The 20,285-nt window shown below is 36.3% G+C and overlaps 1 protein-coding gene across 2 annotated transcripts in view; it reads right to left on the reverse strand.

Moving 5' to 3' along the window:
• Window positions 1-20,285, reverse strand: part of NLK (nemo like kinase) — a 147,010-nt gene that overhangs the window by 62,222 nt on the left and 64,503 nt on the right. The gene's annotated exons all lie outside the window — the stretch shown is intronic.

Below are 20,285 nucleotides of genomic sequence, written 5' to 3' on the forward strand. Positions count from 1 at the left end.
TTAGCATTTCTTTATCTTTTATGACATTGCCATTTTGGAAGAGTACAGGCCAGTTAGTTTGTAGACTGTTCCTCAGTTTGGGTCTATCTGGCATTTTCTTGAGATTAGATTCAGGTTCTGTATTTTTCACAGGAATAACACAGATATCTTCTTAGCGCACCACGTTAGGAGGCCCATGAAGTCGATTTTTCCCATTACTGGTGATAACTTTGATCACTTGGATGAGGTGTCTGTCAGGTTTCTCCACTGCAAAGTTACTATTTTTTCCCTTTGTAACTATGTAAATAGGCTATTCCTCATCAAACTCTGACCCACTACCTTTAGCACCCATGGATGTTTTTTTGCCTGAATCAATGATTATTACTATGATGTTGCCAAATGGTACTTTAGTAATTTTTAATATGTCTAACAGCTAGCCTGCACAATATTAATTTTTAAAAATGAGTAAATTGATTTAACACAATACCCTTTCCAAAGACCTCATGCAGCAATACTTCGCAACTTCTGACTTCTTACTGGTCTTGACCCTACTGTGGTGAGGAAAGCTGCTTTAAGATAAATCCACTCCTGGCTCAAATCTGTGCCTTGTAATGTTTTAAGGTAAAATTCACAAAGCAGCATTTTATTTTATTATTCATGCAAAAGCCAGTCATGCCTGTGGCTGGTAACAATATAATCTCATGAATGTGAATGGCAGTGCGGTAATTTCACGCCATGTTGAGTTTGTTCTCTCTTAACTTGAAGTAGCAGATGCTTTAGTTCAGCACAAACAGTATCACAGAACACAGATAAGTGTGGAAGCCTGTTACACAGGAATTCTTTTATTTTCTTTGTTACTGAAAGGCTTGCTGTGCTTAGTTTCTCTGCTGCTGCAATACCCTGGTTATTTCAACTGCACTTGTTAATGAAGCTCCAGCTGTAGAGATAATGAACAACATTTAGGGCAACTTTCCTCATTTCAGAAAATGGAGCCATCCTTCGACCTACAATTCACTTATGACCAGTTACTTTCTCTAAAATACTGTTCGCTCTAAATGAAAACAGTGCATCTGTTATTTCATCTGATTACCTTCATAATCATTCAAGTTATATTAATAGGCTCTTACTTCCTCAGTTTTAAATTAACATTTGATTCTGTAAACATTACATTAAAAATAATGTTTTAGAAAGAGAAAAACAAAAACAAAAAAATAAAGTTTTAAGGGTTGTGAGAATCTTTTCTTACATCTGCTCCAGGTACATCAATCCTTCTCTGCACTTAGAATTTAAGTTCAACTGCTTTTTAAACAGCCAAAAGAATCCACGAGCCATTCTTCAGAGAGATACAGAGTCAGTCAAAAGAGTACAATACCAAAACAGGAAGCTTTTTAGATATGGTTGTGGTCGTTTTGTTGTAGAGTTTTCTTAATCCCAGGAAACTGTGACCACTGCCACAAATCTGCTTATATTACTGACAAGCAGAAGAGGTGAAACGAAAACAAGAGTAAAACTTATCATTGGGGATACTTTCCCAGGCACTAGAATGTTACATTATAATATCTTTTAATTAGTATAACTAATCAGCAAGAGTCCCCAAGAAATTAAATCCTCCTCACTCATTTTATGTGAAGAATCTTTCCCCCATGTATTTTAGCAGTTTTAAATTTCATGGTGCTAATACAGGTTTTTAACTATCCAAAGCAAAAAAAAAAAAAAAAAAAAAAGAGAGAGAATGCTTCAACTTGGATTAAGAAAATCAGGTTCTTCTAATTCTAGTCACATTAACTTGTAATCAGCAATTCTCTATTTTTTACTATACATACTACAATTACTATGTCAACTGTACCAATACAGTACACATCTCAGTAATAGAACTTCCTAGCTAGGCTCTAAATATTTAATTATTGCCTTCACATTCATTTCAAGATTCACTTCCTTAAAAGTTATTTTTACTTGTATTTAGATTAAGTTTCCTTGAGAAAACAATAGCAAACTATGAGACAAAAATAAGTCTAGAAAATGTTTATTTGTCCTTAGTATATATTATATGTTCATGGACACTACAGGTTAAATATGGAATTTATTTGTATGACTCTCTGGTTTTTATAACCAGAACTTCAAAAAGCTCTATCTAGCTTGTGTGCACTCTGACATAATATACAGAGTTGCAAACTATTTAGAAGCACAAACCTTCTAGGTTTCCCTGCCCCCACCCAAATACACATAGAAAAGGATTCTCATCTTTCATATTTAGATAATTTGTTCCATCAGCTGGGGTTTTCTGATGTTTGGTTTTTCTTTTTAAATGTTTATCCAAATTTGGTATTTGCTGAGTTAGCTCTATACATAAGAAAGCAATCCTTTTCCTTTAAGATACTTATAAATGATCCCCAAATTTGTTAATCTGATTATTACGAGGAAAAAAAGGTCTTACACAGTAGCCAAACCAAAGCAGTGAAATAGTTCTTTCTTTCTCTCCTATCCTAACACTACTGATCAGCAAAACATCTACATTTAACTGGGAGAGTTAATAGGAACTTATCCTTTAACTCTGTGTCTAAGTAAGTATAAACAGCAATGATCCCAGCAGATGAGACACAGCACTGAGCCATGCTGATCTGTAGTGAGAGACCCAGGAAGGGAAGGAGGAAGAATAAGGAACAGGCAAGCCATCCAATATCAAGCTGTCACATTTATTTTCAAATACTTGTTATTGTAAGAGCTAACTTTTAAGACTGCCTCAACTCCCCAAACCAATAACCACTGAATAAGTTAAAATATAGGTGAAAAATTATTTAATGCTAATTACTGTTGTCTTGGGAATATTTTATGGTTCTTTAGAGCATGAATTAATTAGTTCCATCCTTACTGTAGATGCTGGGAAGACAGAGAGACCCTTCCTCCTCAGTCACTGTCAAATATCTCTGTGAGAGGGCTTCCCTGGTGGCGCAGTGGTTGAGAGTCCGCCTGCCGATGCAGGGGACACAGGTTCGTACCCCGGTCCGGGAAGATCCCACATGCCGCGGAGCGGCTAGGCCCGTGAGCCATGGCCGCTGAGCCTGCGCGTCCGGAGCCTGTGCTCCGCAACGGGAGAGGCCACAACAGTGAGAGGCCCGCATACCGCAAAAAAAAAAAAAAAATCTCTGTGAGAGTCTGACCGGCCTGCACAAAAGTTGCCACACTGCCTTTTCAAGGGGGATTTTCTCATGTTAGAGGGTGAACATGACATAGCCTAGTCTGCCAAGTCTAGGAAGTTTTCATGGCACACTACCCACAGTCTTCTAGAAATAGACCTGTGAACATTGTATGGGGAGGAAAACCAGCTGCAATGAAGGAAAGGTTTCTGTACAAAACCACAAAGGAAAATAATTCACAACTGCAACTCCTTCTTGCATTTTAACAACTTTGGGCAACAGGAGGTTACAAAGGGTAACCAAAACTAAAACTATGTCACACAATAATATGCTTGCTTTCAATCCCATTGATGAATTCCTGAAAGATATGTATTCAGTAACAGGAACACTGAGGAATATAAAGATTTTTAAAAAAATTTAAAGATGGCAGTTTTTGTTGTACATTAGTTTCATAAATGTGGAAGACATCAAATGAAAGAAAAGGACAGTTTTACTCACATAGTAGGTTTATAAGATTATGGCTTTACCAATGTCAAAAATTGTAATGAATTTAGAAACAGAAACTTCACATCATCAGAAAAAGTTTTTAAATTATTATTTTTTAAGATTATTTATTTATATTTTATTTTTGGCTGCGTCAGGCCTCAGTTGTGGCATGCGGGATGTTTGTTGAGCCACGTGGGATCTTTCGTTGAGGCAGGTGGGCTTCTCTCTAGTTGTGGCGTGTGTGTTTTTTTCTCTTCTCTAGTTGTGGCACACAGGCTCCAGGGCATGTGGGCTCTATAGTTGTGGTGTGCGGGTTCCAGAACGCGTGGGCTCTGTAGTTTGGGGCATGCAGGCTCTCTAGTTGAGGTGCGCGAGCTCAGTGTTTGTGGCACACAGGCCTAATTGCCCCGCGGCATGTGGGATCCTAGATCCCCAACCAGGGATCTAATCTGCGTCCCCTGCATTGTAAGGCGGATTCTTTACCACTGGACCACCAGGGAAGTCCCAAAAGTTTTGTTTTTAATTGCCATAGAGAATGCTTTATCATTTGATAGTTTAGTGGTTAAGCTAATATTTTAATAATTAACATAAAATGTAAGTCTCAATATGCTATAAGTTAAAAGTAAACTGTCTGAACACACCAACAGTAAACTGCCATTTTTGAAATAAAAGGGAAAATTTGAATATGGTTTAAAATTATGATTATAAATTAAATTTCCATATTTTCTAGAGATGTATATACTAAGTATACATAGGTGAAATGATATGAGATCTAAGATTTATTTTAAAATACTACAGTAATAAATATTGTTGAAACAAAGCAAATATTGAAATTATTGAATTTGAGTAGTAGGTTAATGGGGTCTAATTATTCAAAACTAAAGAAAATGTATATTTGCAAAATTACAAAATAAAAAATGAAATGAAAAAAATTTAAATGTTTTTCATAATAATGTTAAAAATATCCAATATTGGGATTAAAACTAAGAAAAGCTAAGCAAGACTTTTACACAAAAGGACTAAAAAACATCACTGAGAGAAATTAAAGACATAAATAAATGGAGAAACATACCATATTCATGAATTAGAAAACTACTCAATATTGCAAAAATTTCAATTCTCCCCAAATTGACTTATAGACTCAGTGAAATTCAAAACATGAAATGGTTTTCTTTTTGTGAAACTACACAAATTAGTCTTAAAGTTTTTATGGAAATGCAAATATGCCAAGGACAGCTAAGACACTCTTGAAGAAGAATAAGGTGGGAAAAGTTGCTCTACCAGATAAGAAAACTTATTATAAAGCCACAGTAATTTAGCTAATATAATAGACCAATGAAATAGAAATATGGCTCAGAAACAGATTCTCCCATATTTAGACGCTTGGCTTATCATAAAGGTGGCTCTGCAGACAGGAAGGTTGTGCCTTAAGGTAGCGTTTCCCATTTCAAGCCCATCCGTCTAAACACTGCTCTATAATACTGGGGCTAAGACTCTGCAAACCATGTTTTGGTTTTTCCAGCTAGCTTCAGGTTAGACTCTGCTAATAGAGGGCTTTAGAGGAGACTGCAAGGCTGGAGGAGCAAAAAGGAACAGAGGGCTCTTATCCAGATACATACGTAATTCCTACAAATCAATTTTTTAAAAGGGCCTGAATAGGCATTTCACAAGAAAGGATTAATTCAAATGGCCAATAAACATATGAAAAGGAGCTTAACCTCATTAGTCATTTGGGAAATGAAAATTAAAACCAAATGAGAAAGTACGATATAACCACCAAAATGACTAATGTTTAAAAGTCTGACAATACCAAATGTTTGGTGAAGATGTGGTGCAATATCAATTCTAATACACTGCTAGTAGAAGTGTAAACTGTACAATCACTTTGGGAAACAGGTTGGTTTTATATACTAAAATGAAAATAAATATACACTGGAACCCAGCAATTTGACTCTCAGGTATATACCCAAAAGGAATTTGTGTACCTATACACTAAGACACAAACAAGTGTGTGTGTCCATGGCAGCCATATCTTTAATACCCTTAAAACTGGAAACAACTCAAATATCCATGAACAGCAAAATGGATAAACAAATTGTTGTAATTTCACATAATGGAATACTCTATAGCATTAAAATGAACTACTGCTACATGCAACAACATAGATAAATCTCACAAACATAATTTTGAGCCAAAGAAAACAGTCACAAATGAATAATAAGATTTCTATATAGAAAATATAAGCAAAGTTAAACTCTAATGTTTAGGGATGCACACTTAGTAGACAGAAACTATTAAGAAAGGAAGTGGTTATCATAAAAGTAAGGACAATAGTTATCTTGGGGGGCACTTAATGATGGGGCAGAGAAGAGAAGACTTCTGGGTGCTACCAATGTCTTATTTCTCATATGGATGATGGCTAGAAGTGTGTATTTTGTGATAAATCACAGAGCTGTATGTTTTATTTCGTATTGTTTCTCTCTGTGTGTTATTATATAACTAGAAAGGTAAAGGCTAACTTCCCAGTTAAATTTGAGCATAAAAAAGCATTTTAGATTGAGATCTATATAATGAGTAATTTTTAAAGAGGGTGATTCTTTCCTTTTTTCTTTTTTTTTTTGCATATAGATACACATCTACACCAGTCCAATGGAGTCTATCATACCTTTCCTTGTGCCACTGGTTCATTCTGTAGAGAGGAGTATACATAATATCTTCCTTATGTTTTGATAGAATTCCAAAAGAATTCGCTTGCTTAAAAAAAAACAAACGTTTTCTTCATCATTACACAAGAATATGCTATTAAGGAGCATTCCACAGGACAGTGCTGTCAGCAGAATTATAGCAGAACTACAGTCCCACCCCTAATCTAATCACAATCTCCTAACTTCTATTGTGAAGCAAAACGCTGAAGCAGCTACAATATATAGATGTCCTTCAGGTTTTTAATTAGTTAGCCTTTTAAAAATAACCAAACCCCAAAATATTGCAAATACAAAACAGGAGGCAAGACTTCCAGCTGTGGCAAACTGAATAAATCAGCAAATCCTCTCCCAACAAAACTACTATAAAACTGGACAAATGTGTCAGAAACAACCATTACAGGACTCCAGAAAACAACTAAAGTCAAATGACAAGTTTAAAAGTGTTTATTTATGAAAAATATAGAACTCTGGGTAAGAACAGTGGAAGTCAGTGGTGTTACTGCTTTGGGTTGCTCCTTATTCACCCCCCACCCCAAGCACAGTCCATGCAGTACCTGGTAAGTGCTGGCCACGGAAACCAGCGGCTTCACTGCCTGAGTCTGCTGAAGTGATTTGAAATGGAAGGCAAAAAACCCATACCCAGTGGCATTGAGAGTAAAACCATTTAAACCCAACTAGAAAAGAAGAGATAAAGCCTACAGCTCTGCTAGCCTGAGGCTGTTGTCCCAGCTGGGAAGAGGTGCAGACTAACAGAAATCCAGAAATTTAATAAGGAGATTCTGGAATGAGAGCCACAGGGGGGCCTGGTAAACTCTCTATGCATTCCTGGCTAACTGGGGGCTGCATATATGCTCAGAGTTGACTGGAGAGGTCCTAAGCTCTCCACCTATCAAGGGCTGACTAGGAGGCTTCCTACATATGAAGGGAAGAAATGAGAAGTTTAGCAGAGAGTAAAAGCTGAGGCATGCCTGAAAGCTAGATGAGCTCCCTAATACACTCACAGAAGGCTCAGCAAAGGGTAGAAGCCTTACTGGCTCAAGATGTTTGAGCACAACCTTTAACTAATCACTGGCTGAGCACTAAGCTATGGGACTCCAAGAAGGCCAAGGTAAAGATGAAAACAAAAACAACTGAGCAAAAACTTGAATGGCTGCAATCCACAGGGGAGAAAGATCCCGCATACTAAGTCAAGTTACTTAAATATAAGCAAACATACATAACAACAGCAATAATGACAACCTTCAGACATGGGAGGAGGACTGGGGAGGAATCAGACCCAGGGTTGTTACAATATATTACCAAATATGTCCAGTTTTAACAACAACAACAACAACAAAAATTACAAGACGTTAAAAGAAAAAAAAAGGAAAACGTGACCCATACTCAGGGGGAAAAGCAGTCAACAGAAACTGTTTCTTAGTGGGCCCAGATGCTGTATTCAGAAAAACTTCAAAAGCAGCTATTATAAATATGTTCAAAGAATTAAAGAAAAATACGGCGACAATGACAAAACAATAGAAAATCTCAATACAGAAATAGAAACTACAAAGAAGGAAACAAACTCTAAAGTTGAAAAATACAATATTAGAAATGAAAAATTCACTAGATTGGCCCAAAGCAGATTTTGGATAGCAGAAGAAAAAAAAAAAATCAGTGAACATAAAAGAGCCATAGAAATTATACAATCTCAAGAACAGAGAGGAAAAATTTGAAGAAAAATGAACAGAGCCTCAGAGACCTATGCAACAACACTGAATGTACCAACATACATCTAATGGGAGTACCATGAAAAAAGGAGAGAGATAAAGGAGCAGAAAAAAAGATATTTGAAGAAATAATGGTTTAAAACTTTCAAAATCTGATGAAGAACAATATACAAAACTCAAAAACTCCCAAGTAGGATAGACACAAGAATTCTGCACCTAGACACTTCGCAGTCAACCACAGATCAAGTTAAAGACAAAAATAATAATTGAAATATGAAGAAAACCAAGACAATTAATGACTGACTTTTCATCAGATATAACGAAGACTAGAGGGAAGTGGAACCCCATAATTGCAGTGGTGGTAGTGGGGCAGGCAAAAATCCTATATTCAGTTAAAAAAGACCCTGTCCTTCAAAAATAGAGGCAAAGTGAAAACAATCCAAGATAAGTAATGACTAAGAGAATTTGTTGCCAGCAGGTTTGCCTTACAGGAAAAAAAAGAATCCCTTTGGTCTGAAAGGAAGTGACCCCAGAAGGTAACTCAAATCCACAGGAAGAAATGAGAAACAAGAAATGGCAAATACGTGGATAAATAGCACAATACATTGTTGGTTTTAACATATATAGATGTAATATATATGACAATAACAGCACAATAAGGGGAGGGAACTGAGCTGTATTGGAGCAAAGTTGTTGCATTCTACCAGAATTAAAATACTATTAATCTGATATAGATTGTTCAGAAATTAAGATGTACACTGCAATCCCTAGAACAGCAAATAATAAAATAACTAAAAAACCAAAGGAGGATTAAAAAAAAATCAAGAGATGAATTAAAATGGTCAAATGAAAAATAGTTGACACAAAACAAGAAATACAATTTTGAAATATGGATTTAACACAAAAGATAAAAAGGAAGGCCACAGCAACTAAAGAAACGAGATATATAGAAAACAAATACTGTAGCAAAATTGCAAATGTAAATTCAATCAATAATTACACTAAATGTGAATGGATTAAATACTTCAATAAAAAGCAGAGATTGACAATTTTTTAAGCTTTTTTTTAAAAAATAAATTTATTTATTTATTTTTGACTGCGTTGGGTCTTCGTTGCTGCGCGTGGGCTTTCTCTAGCTGCAGCGAGCATGGGCTACTCTTTGTTGCAGTGCACGGGCTTCTTATTCTGGTGGCTTCTCTTGTTGCAGAGCACGGGCTCTAGGCACATGGGTCTCAGTAGTTGTGGCATGCAGGCTCAGCAGCTGTGGCTCACGGGCTCTAGAGCGCAGGCTCAGTAGTTGTGGCACATGGGCTTAGTTGCTCCACAGCATGTGGGATCTTCCCGGACCAGGGATCGAACCTGTGTCCCCTGCATTGGCAGGCAGATTCTTAACCACTGTGCCACCCGGGAAGTCCCAAGATTGACAATTTTTAAAAAGCAAGATTCAACCATATGCTGTCTACAAAAGACACACTTTAGATTTAACAATAAAAATGGGTTGGAAGTTAAAAGAGGTAAAAAGACATACCATAAAAATGGTGACCACAAGAGAGCTGCAGAAGCTATGTTAATAGAAAACAGAACAGATTTTAAGACAAATATTACTAGAGACAAGGAGGAACATTTCATAAAGATAAAAGAGTAAACACATATATGATAATTATAAATGGTCTACATAGTTAAAAATAGACTGTCAAAATTCACAAAGCAAAACTTGACAGAAGAGAAGAAACAGACAATTCAATAATTATATTTGGAAGTTTTAATACCCCACTCTCAAAGATAAAACAACTAAACAGAAATTAAGCAAGGACAGAAAAGAGTTAAAAAAATACCATCGACTAACTTTACCTAAGTGATATTTACAGAATGCTCTACCCAACAAGAACAGAATACGCATTTTTGTCCAAGCACACACAGAATGTTCTTTAGGAAAGCCCAAATGCTAAGTCAAAAAACAAGTCTTTACAATAAACTAAGAAGGACTGAAACCAAAATATGTTTTTCAGACCACAGTAGAATTAAATTACAGATGTTAGAAAGAAATTTTAGAAATCCCAATATTAGAATATGAAACAAAACAAAGAAGAAATCACAAAGAAATTAGAAAATACCTGAATTGAATAAAAATTAAAACACAATATATCAAAATTTATTTGATACAGTTAAAGCACTGCTTAGAGGGAAAATGTATACCTTTAATCAGTTATATAGAAAATAAAGCCCTCAAATCAGTGAGATATAAGCTTTTATCTACAGAAAACTAGAAAAAGAGCATATTAAACCCAAAGCAAGCAAGAGGAAATAACAAAATCACAATGGAAACAATAAAGAAAAAAGCACATCAAGAAAATCAATGAAATAAAAAGTTCGTTCTTTGACAAGGTCAAAGATAAACCTTTAGCTAAACTGATCAAGAAAAAACAAAGATACAAATGGACAAAATCAGGAATGTAAAAGGGGACATCACTACTAACCCTACACAAATTATTAATTAAAAATATTCCCTCAATGAATAGCCCATGTCCAGATGGCATCATTGGTCAATTATATCAAACATTTAATGAAGAAACAGTACCAGTCTTTCACAAATTCTTCCAGAAACTGAGAAGGGACCATTTCCCAACTCATTCTATGAGGCCAAAGTCAGACAATGAAAAAAGGACTGAATTCCTTTATCACAAGAGATAAAAACTATACCTTAATATCCTTCAAAAATATTAATGAAAACATCCATGAGTAGGAAATCCAATCTAGCAACATAAAATCCAACCCCCATTTACGATAAAAACATTCAACCAACTAGAAACAGAAAACTTCTTCAACCTGATAAAGGGCATAAGAAAAACAGAGCTAATATCTTACTTCACAATGAAAGACTGAATGCTTCCCCTTAAGGTCAAGGAACAAGGCAAAGATGTCTGCTCCAGCCATGTCTATTTAAATTTTATTGGAGGGTCTCATCAGTGGAAAAAGTGCCCCCCCCAAAAATTTTTTTTAAAAAACATCCAAATTGGAAAGGAAGAACTAAAACTGATTTTATTTGCAGACGACATGATCCTCTATGTAGAAAACCCTAAGGAATACACAAAAACAGTACTTAAACTAATAAACAGGTTTATCAAGGTTGCAGGATACAAGATTATTATACAAAAACCCATTTTTTCTACATGCCAGCAATGAACAATCTGAAAATGAAATTAAGAAAACAATTCCATTCACAACAGAATCAAATCAAATCAAATACTTAGGGAACAAGTTTAACAAACGAAGTTTAAGATATACAGCAAACTATGAAATATTGCTGAAATAAATTACAGAAGACTTAAACAGAGAGAACACTTCATATTCATGAATTGGAAAACTCAATGTTAAGATGGCAATCTCCCCATAGTGACCTACAGATTCAGTGCAATTCCAATCAAAACTGGAACCCTCACATATTACTGGTGGGAATGTAAAATGGTACATCCACTTTGGAAAACAGTTTGGTTGTTTCTGAAAAAGTTAAAATAAACTTATCATATGATTCAGCAAATCTACTCATATATTTACACAAGGGAAATGAAAATATATGTTTACACAAAGATTTCTATGTGAATATTCATAGCGGTACTATAGCTGAAAAACGAGTCAAATCTATCAACTAGTGGATGGATAAACAAACTATGGTACATCTATACAAGAGAATAAAAAGGAACAAACTACTACTTCCTTACAAGCTACCACTTACATGGCTAAACCTCAAAAACATTATGCTAAGTGAGAGAAGCCAAACACAAAAGACCATATATGATACTATTTATAAGAAATTTTTGGAAGAGACATTTAGAGAGACAGAAAGCGTATCAGTAGTTGCTCAGGGTTGGGAATTGGAATGGGTGATTGACCACAAATGGTTAAGTTTTGCAGGTAATGAAAATGTTCTAAAATTGGGTCAGGGTGATGATTGCATAACAGTGGAAATTTACTAAAAATTACAGAATTATTACATACTCATGATGGGTGAATATTATGGTATGTAAGCTATGCCTCACTAAAGCTGTTAAAACAAAAACGTCACCTCAGAATACTGTTTACAATATTCTAGACCCTATTCTGATTTTATGCTATATAATTCCCCCCTTGATATTTATATTGATATTTAAGTTTTTCTATTTACCCACAGAGATTTCACATTTCAAAGAATACAGAAAAATCGTAACTTCTCTCTCTCCTTTTTTCTTTTAATATCAGCGTTTTGTTAATCTCTAATTCACTTGGAAATTCCTATAATGTATGCAATGAGGAATTAATTTTTGGAACTGAATGAATGAATCCATGAATCAATCTTTGGAACTGCTACTTTGTTTTATGGTTTACTTGTTTATTTTTCAACCAATACTATTTGATAATTATCAATTAATATGTCTTATAACTTCTTCATATATACATTATTGCCATATAATCAAATTCTTTGAAGCAGCTACCATCAAATTTAGCACATCAGAATCAACTGGTAGGCTTTACGAAAAGAAACACAAAAACAAAACAACCCTATTTCATTACTTCCTAAGAATTTGTATTTTTAAAAGCTCCCAGCTGACTCTGACTTTACTCAGGTTCAAGAACTACTGCTTTAAACACAGTGCTTTTGTAACTTTAGGTACGTAAGAATCACCCAGAATTCTTAAAGTCTTAAGGTGAAGATTGATTCACTACGTCTGCAGTGGTGAATTGAGGTTCTGCATTTATAAGAAGCTTTCAGGTGATGCTGATTTTACTGGTAGCAAGGTTTTAAGATATGTATCTTACTTGGTTAAATATTAAATACATAAGGTAAACGTGGGATCTTAGTATACTTGGCCTTCCCATTAGCCAGGGTATCAGTCCTCATTTATTCTAACTTCTTTTATGCTTGCCATTAAAGTTTTATTGTTCACATATACAGAGTAAGCTCAAGTGTCATGTCTAGTGCCCTGATTTTTGTGACTGCCACTTAGGGGATGCCTCTTGACTGCCTGGCTCTGGAGGCCAGAGGATTTTGTGTCCTGGTCCCGTGGGACTGTAATGATTTGTGTCACCCAGAAAGAAGCTCATATCCCATCTGGTGCCTTGATTTTTGTTACTGCTGCTGGGGACACCTCTACCCCTCCTGGCTCTGGTGGCCAGCAGGGCTTATACATGTGCTCCCAAAAGACTGTATATATTTGCATACATTTAAAAGCTGATGCCTGAGGATCTGGCTTCTAGTTGTCCTGAATCTGGGTGCTGAGACCCTCCCTTTTGGGACACTGACAGGTCTTAGCACATCCTCAACTACTAGGAACTATTAAAAATACAGGGTGCTTCCCTGGTGGCGCAGTGGTTGAGAGTCCGCCTGCCGATGCAGGGGACACGGGTTCGTGACCCGGTCCAGGAGGATCCCACATGCCGCGGAGCGGCTGGGCCCGTGAGCCATGGCCACTGAGCCTGCGTGTCTGAAGCCTGTGCTCTGCAATGGGAGAGGCCACAACAGTGAGAGGCCGGCGTACCACACACACACACACACACACACACACAAATAATAATAATAAGCTGCTTGGACAATCACAAAGGTTTGAGAGACAACCAAGAGCTGAAGTAGGGTTGAATGATAAGGTTCATCTCCTACATAGGCCAGTCCTTCAAGACTGGGAGATGTGGTTGCTTCATCTACTGTATAGAAACCAACAGAAAATAAAGCAAAATGAAGACACAGAGGAGTATGTCCTAAATGAAAGAACAAGATAAAACCTCACGGAAAAAAAACCTTAATGAAACAACAGAGATAAGTAATTTACCTGATAAAGAGTTCAAAGTGATGGTCCTAAAGATGCTCACTGAACTGGGGAGAAGAATGGATAGACACAGTGAGAATTTCAACAAGAAATGGAAAATATTAAGAATGTACCAAATATTTAGAAATCACAGAGCTGAGGAATACAATAACAGCACTGAAAAATACACTAGAGGGGTTCAATAACAGACTAGATGAAGCAGAATAAAGAATCAGTCAATTTCTAGAAGGCAGTGGAACTCACCCAGTTAGGACAGCAAAAAGAAAAAAGAATGAGAAGAAGTGAAGATGGCCTAAGGAACTTTTATGAGACAACATCAAATGGCCTAACATTTGCATCATAGGGCTTCCAGAAGGAGAAAACAGAGAGAAAGGGGCAAAAATATTATTTAAGGAAATAATGGCTGAAATCTTCCCCATTTGGGGAAGGAAAAAGACATTCAGATCCAGGAAGCCCGAAGAGCTGCAAATAAGAAACATCCAAAGAAACCCATACCAAGGTACATTATAATTAAAAATGCTAATTTAAAGACAAGGAGAGAATATCAAAGGCAGCAAGAGAAAAATACTTGTTACATACACGGTAACCCCCCCTAAGGCTATGAGCAGATCTTTCAGCAGAAACTTGTAGGCCAGAAGGTTGTGCATGATATATTCAAAGAGCTGGAAGAAAAAAAACTTCCAACAAAGATTATCTTTCCGGGACTTCCCTGGTGGTCTAGTAGTTAAGGCTCTGCACTCCCAATGCAGGGGGCCTGGGTTTGATCCCTGGTCAGGGAACTAGATCCTGCATGCCACAACTAAAGATCCCACACATGGCAACAAAGATCCTGCACGTGACAACCAAGATCCCACATGCTGCAGCTAAGACCTGCTGCAGCCAAATAAATAAGTAAATATATATTTTTTTAAAAAAAAGAATATTCTACACAGCAACATTATTAATCAGAAGTGAAGGAGAGATTCCGAAAAAAGATTGCCAGAAAAGCAAAGGAGTTCATCACCACTAAACTGGTCTTATAAGAAACGTTAAAGGGACTTCTTTTAGCTGAAAAGAAATAGCACTGATTAGTAACAAGAACACATATAAGAGGACTTCCCTGGCAGTCCAGTGGTTAAGACTCCATGCTTCCACTGTAGGGGGCATGAGTTTGATCTCTGGTCGGGGAACTAAGATCCTGCATGCTGCATGGTGCAGCCAAAGAAAAAAAAAGAACACGTACAAAAGAATAAATCTCACTGGAAAGGTAAATATATAGTAAAGATAGTGGATTAATCCCTTATAAAGCTAGTATGAAGGTTAAAAGACAAAAGTAGTAAAAAATATCAATAACTATGACTATGATAATTAGTTAAGGGATACACAAGATAATGATGATTGCTGGATCATCTGGCAACTCTATTTTCAGTTTTTTGAGGAACCTCCATACAGTTTTCCACAGTGGCTGCACCAATTCACATTCCCACCAACAATGTAGGAGGGTTCCCCTTTCTCCATTCCCTCTCCAGCATCTGTCATTTGTAGATTTTTTTAAATGATGGCCATTGTGAGGTAGTACCTCACTGTAGTTTTGATTTGCATTTCTCTACTAATTAGCGATGTTCAGCATCTTTTCATGTTCCTTTTGGAAGATTAGCCTTTATTTTTATGTTCTGTCCTTATCAGGCACCATATCTGTCTGCCTCACAAAACAGCCTTCAGTGTTCTGTAGCTATTTATGATATAGGTATTATATGTTGAAAAATATTCACCAGTGATCCTAGCAAATTGTCTTGTGTTTCCTATTACAATTGATTTATTCAAAGTATCTAGTTGTGTAGTGTTCTAGATTTTTAAAGTCTAGTTTCTATATTTTTATAAATGCTATCCACTTCAGTAGTTATGTTAATTTTGTCTACCTTATCACTCTGTTCTTTTCATAGATCCTTTTGAGATTAGCTAGTCCATTATATATAAATTTTTTTTTTCTTGTCGAAACAGGCAGGTAGAGTTGAACAAAACTCTTAAGTTTAGCTTTGCCAGTCTTATGAGCTGAAAAATTGGTGACGGGGGTTTTTATGTCTTTCAAGTAGTATATAGCCTTTTGTAGTATGTATTTCTCTTTTTCGTCTGGTTGAAAACCAGCTATGTTTTGCTACTCATTTCTTAGTTTTTGTACCATAATATGAAGATGCTGCATGTAAAATTTATGCTGAAAGTTACTAAAAAATTGTGTGTATTCAAATCTGTGCACTAAAGCACACATGCCTACTATTTCCATTTTATTCTCTCAAAAATTTACCTTATTATGTTACTGAGAGCAATTAGTTTTTGATTCATTTGAATTGAAATTTTTTTTTTTGAATTGAAATTTTAATAGTGAGGGACCTCACTGGTGGTCCAGTGGCTAAGACTACGCACGCCCAGTGCAGGGGGCTGGGGTTCAATCCCTGGTCAGGGAATTAGATGCCACATGTCGTAACTAACAGTTCGCATGCCACAACTAAAGATCCTGCATTGCACAACTAAAAAAGATACTGCATGCCGCAACTAAAAGATCCTGCATGCTGCAACTAAAGATCCCGCATGCCACAACTAAGAGATCTGGTGCAGCCAGCCAAATAAATAAATTAAATAAATATAAAAAAAAATTTTTAACAGTGAGATGTTGTCTCCTACTCAACTGTTATGGTATATAGCTCTTGCATTTATCAGTTTTTGTTTCCCATGGTTTCCTGTTATGTAACCTGGAACACATCTGCTGGCATATAAGAATGGTGTGTAAGACATACCCCAATTTTACAAAAGAAATTTTGAGATACTTCATGTATTTTCATTATATATGAATTGAAAATGATTTTAAATGTACAGGAAAGCACTATTTTGTTCATATAAATAAAGCACACTGTATAATAAACAATTTAGTTGAGGATAATAAGTTCTGAATATGCAAAAATATTCTAAAAACTAAGATAATTTTCTTTTTGGCCGTGGGGCTTATGGGATCTTAGTTACCTGACACGGGGTCGAACCTGTGCCCTCGGCAGTGAAAGCATGGAGTCCTAACCACTGGACCGCCAGGGAGTTCCCAAAACTAAGAAAATGTAAGAAACAAATTGTTTGAGGTATGTTTTCAACAACATAGATATAATGAGGCACACAAATCATAACTCAACGTATTTTATGCTAGGTTCTTCAACCATAATATGGAAATGAAATAAACCACCCCCAATAGGAACATCAAACATTGCAAACAATTTTGGTATTCTAGCATAGGGCTAAATTCACCCTTGGCTCTGGGCAGAAAAGCCTGCTGGCATAATACAGGGAGCAAACTGACTGTAATGAGCAGTGTGATCATAATTAGCTAACAATGTCTACCACAGACCCACGTGGGGAAATGGGGGTGGAATGGAATGCTGCTGTTAACAGATAACAAGGGCTTTCTTCTATGGCCAGTCGATGGGTAAATCACCAGGTCTTCTTCATGGCTCACTCAAGAAATGACAGGGGGAGGATTTGGCTGCCCAAACACCTGGCAGGGGTGTAACTGATGACTGACTCCTTACTTTTTCCCAAATCCATTTTTCACCAGCAAATGATACCTGTATCCCTTTGAAGAGTAATCCATATTTTCTCCCACTTGAAAAGAGCTAGCTAGAGGGAAGAAGAAAATACCATCCTAGATTTAGATCTGAAGCATACCAGCCTATGGACCAAACAATGATTTAAAAATTTTATATTACCAGCCCACACGCACACATATATATATATATATATATATATATTATATATATATATATATATATATATATAAAATTACAAACTATAAAATCTCAGGTAAAGAGGAATTCATTTGCTTCAGCTACAGCTCATTAGCCACCTGTTATACCACAGTTAGACTATCAGGTGTATATTATTACGTGGTAGGAAGATTTTCAGTCCTCCTCTGGGATATGAATTTGAAAGACAGCACTGGGTGAAAGTAGGTGCCTGTCTCCTTTCTCTTCAGCTAAGACAGAAAACCTTGAACCAAGGTGAAGAGTCAGTGTAGCAATCAAGATAGTTAGTCATGCAGAATGCAGCTGAATACAGGAAAATGGTCTGCTGCCTGGCATTTTACTGAGGAGAACACCTGAAAAAAAAACACCTGACGAACAGAAGCCTAGCAGAATTAAACTGGGATTTAATGGCGCAACAGTTTTAGTAGTGGAAGGTCAGAGAAAGCGACCACAAGAAAACCACAAAATGGATTTAGAACTAGGACAACCTGAGTTTGTTCTTAGAGTTTCTTTTGCTACTTATATCCAAAATACCATCCCAGGAAAAAGAAAGGCTTTCCTTAATCTACAGGGTTCCATACAAAAAGATTTCAAGACTATTACTACCACCTCCTATCAAATAACTGCAAATTACTTCCACATGAATCCTGAATCACTCCTTGAGAGCCTTGCTCTGCTTATTGTCAGTTTCACTTCAGGAAAGATGAAACTAACCATCAAAGTCATGAGGATGAGAAATGTCAAGTTTGTTTGCCAAAAAAAGTCTATCTGAAAACTACCACTTACAACATCTAATAAAGATAACTAAAATCTATCTCCTGTCTTCCAGTGACTGGCCCCACTTTGATAAAGTAAAAATGATTGTTTATATATAGCAATTTGTTATCAGGTCACACAAATCCCCAGGAGAAACAAACCAGAGAAATAAGAACTGCCAAGGTCTACCTAAGAAAGAGGCTAGAAAGGCAGCTTTACATCTAGTCCAAGATGGTATCTTAAAATCCCTGCCTGCTCTTAGAGAATATAGTAGTTTTGGTGACCAATAAAGTGAACATCAGGCAGGAAACATTCATCACTAGACAAAGGGTAAATGGGGAATCTCAAGTTGAAAAGGAATTCTGAAGTGTTTCACTTATTAAGTAGCAACTACAACCAATAATACAAATAGAATGAGAGTATACAAAATGATAAAGGTATGAGTCAAAAATTAGTAGGTAAAGTGGTCAGAATAAATTCTTCAAAGAGCTTATCAATCTTAAAACTATCTCCCTTGGAACAGAAGTATAACCTACAAACCTGCTAAGTTTAGGAAGAGAGTAGAGTTTTGCCTGTTTTCAAAAGTATTTATTCAGAACTTGGTTTCAGAAGTTCATCAATGACATTAATTTGCCACCACTGTGACAACCAGACAAAATTTAAAATGTAAGCATATTTCCAAATCCGTTATTACATGATTTATAAATATACATTAAAAATTCCCTTAATTAAATCTCTAGGACTTTAAATATGTAGTGACTATCTGAAGCAGCTCTCTTGAACTGTTTTTAATATATGGCTGAATACAAATAACTTTCAAACAAAAATTTTCACATTACAAAAGTTTCAAAGTTCAGAAAAAAGAATAAACCATAATTTTAAAAAGTGACTGCAAAAAATATTTTAATTTTTTAAGTAAAAAGGCACGCAATGCATAATCTCAATGTCTAAACTTCCAGAGAACAATCTACAGGACTCATCCTTGTCACTCTCACAACATTTTTAACACTATATATAAAGTTGCAAGACTGATACAAAATAAAACGTCCTTCCACTTCACCACTGTTGTTTAGAACAGAATGGCAACTTCTAAACTCTTTTACACTGGACCAAAAAACCAGAAGTGCTATTCCCTTTTCAAATGGCTGTTCTTAAACATGTAACCTAAAAGTCCTCTAAAGAGTTACTATAGCATATAAGGAAGGTAGAATAAATTTATATAACATTGGAGATGTTCTACTAATCTGATTTGCAAAGACAAAGCCTTTTTCAATATCAAAATCATATCAAAAATGAAAAAATTATAACATCAAAAAAAGATCCTCAATGATTGAAGATATACAGGAATAATTCTAATAAGGGATGAGGAGAGATAGGTAATAAATGGATATAGATATATAAAAATGTAAAATCTTACGGAAAAACACAAAAGATAACTTGAATAAACAGAATAAACCACGTGCCTGAAAGAGAAGAGTGCAGCAGATTCTTTTCCAAAAATGGCCACAATAACAGTACTAGTCTCACATGCTCTTCAAAACTCTTCAAAACATTACCATTTTGCTCACAGAGAGATGGGCCTATTTTCTTCCCTTTCCTTGAATCTGGGGGAAGGCTTGTGACTTGTGTTATTCAAATGCTGAAATTCTCCCAAACATAAACCAATCAAACAAGACCTCTCTCTTGGCCTTTTTTTTTTTTTTTTCCTCGGTACGCGGGGCTCTCACTGCTGCGGCCGAGATCTCCCGTTCCGGAGCAGAGGCTCCGGATGCGCAGGCTCAGCGGCCATGGCTCAAGGGCTCAGCCGCTCCGCGGCATGTGGGATCTTCCCAGACCGGGGCACGAACCCGTGTCCCCTGCATTGGCAGGCGGACTCTCAACCACTGCGCCACCAGGGAAGCCCTCTCTCGGCCTTTTGAGCTGAGCTACCATGTAAGAAGTCTGGCTATCCTGCAGCCAT

This window comes from Pseudorca crassidens, chromosome 19 (assembly GCF_039906515.1).
Source record: "Pseudorca crassidens isolate mPseCra1 chromosome 19, mPseCra1.hap1, whole genome shotgun sequence".
Lineage (NCBI taxonomy): Eukaryota > Metazoa > Chordata > Mammalia > Artiodactyla > Delphinidae > Pseudorca > Pseudorca crassidens.